Source organism: Trichechus manatus, unplaced genomic scaffold (genome assembly GCF_000243295.1).
Source record: "Trichechus manatus latirostris isolate Lorelei unplaced genomic scaffold, TriManLat1.0 scaffold00109, whole genome shotgun sequence".
NCBI lineage: Eukaryota > Metazoa > Chordata > Mammalia > Sirenia > Trichechidae > Trichechus > Trichechus manatus.
This window is the reverse complement of record NW_004444045.1, coordinates 4,139,802-4,141,572: the sequence shown is the minus strand read 5'-3', so window position 1 is coordinate 4,141,572 and position 1,771 is coordinate 4,139,802.

The following is a 1,771-nucleotide window of genomic DNA, read 5'->3' as shown; positions in this document are numbered from 1 at the left end:
CCATCCTTGCTTCTAATGAGCATTCTGGCTGTACTTCTTCCAAGACAGATTTGTTTGTTCTTCTGGCAGTCCATGGTATATTCGGTATTCTTCGCCAACACCATAATTCAAAGGCGTCAGTTCTTCTTCTGTCTTCCTTACTCGTTGTCCAGCTTTCGCATGCATGTGAGGTGATTGAAAATACCACGGCTTGGGTCAGGTGCGCGTTAGTCCTCAAAGTCACATCTTTGCTTTTTTAACACTTTAAAGAGGTCTTTTGTAGCAGATTTGCCCAATGCAATATGTCATTTGATTTCTTGACTGCTGCTTCCATGGGTGTTGATTGTGAATCCAAGTAAAATGAAATCCTTGATGACTTCAATCTTTTCTCCATTTATCATGATATTGCTTATTGATCCAGTTGTGAGGATTTTTGTTTTCTTTATGTTGAGGTGTAAACCATACTGAAGGCTGTAGTATTTGATTTTCATCAGTAAGTGCTTCAAGTCCTCTTTGCTTTCAGCAAGCGAGATTGTATCATCTGCATATTGCAGGTTATTAATGAGTCTTCCTCCCATCCTGATACTTCATTCTTCTTCACATAGTTCAACTATATTATTGTATTTTCTGTGTAACATTTTTAAATTTGTTTATCAAATTTTAAATAGTTTAACTTTGTAGGTGTTTTGACTAAGATAGTAACAAATCATTTTAGAGCCACTGTGTGTTATTCAGGGAGCCCTGGTGATGCAGTGGTTAAGTGCTCGGCTGCTAACCAAAACATTGGCAGTTCAAGCCTACCAGCTGCTCCTTGGGAGAAAGATGTGGCAGTCTGCTTCCGTAAAAATTACAGCGTTGGGAAGCCTATGGAGCAGTTTTACTCCGTGCTATAGGGTCACTGTGAGTAGGATGCGACTCGACAGCAGTCGGTTTGGTTTTTGGTTTTGTGTTATTCGAAGGAGCCCTGGTGGCACAGTGGTTAAGCACTCTGCACTGCTAACCGAAAGGTCAATGGTTCGAACCTACCAGCAGCTCCTTAGGAGAAAGATGTGGCAGTCTTCTTCCATAAAGATTTACAGCCGTGGAAAAGTTATAGGGCGGTTCTACTCTGTCTTATAGGGTTGCTATGAGTCAGAATTTGACTAGATGGCAATGGGTTTATTTATTTATTTTCTCGAAGTTTTTTTTTTTTAAATTGTGCTTTAAGTGAAAGTTGACAGTTCAAGTTAGTTTCTCATACAAAAATTTATACACACATTGTTATGTGACCCTAGTTGCTCTCCCTATAATGTGACAGCACTCTCCTCCTGTCCATCCCGGATTTCCAGTGTCTATTCAGCCAGCTCTTGTCCTTTTTTGCCTTCTCGTCAATGTCACATATAATCGATTCACTTGTTTTTTTGGGTCTTTGTTGTAAGAGGGACCACCAGAAGCGTCTGACTACTCCGCCATGTTGGCCCTGCCTCTGGGTTTTTTTTTTTGTGTGTGTGTTACTTGAGGGTAGCATGCTCTCCTGTGGAGGAAGGAGCCTACTTCTTGTGCAGTGTTGGGGGTGGAAGGGAATTAATTTTTCTCTCTACCATTTTATCTGATGATATCAAAGGAGAAAGGGTCAGAAAGAGGGATTGTTTGTTAAAAGCCAGATTTTAAATTGTGTACTAAATAAGTTTTTTTTTTTTTTGGTACTCTTAAAAGAAAGCCTCAGAGATTATTTACTCCTCTGGCCAGATGGTCCTCCGTAAATGCCTTAAACAAATCTCTGGTGCTTATATGTTGCATGTTTGTCTTAAAC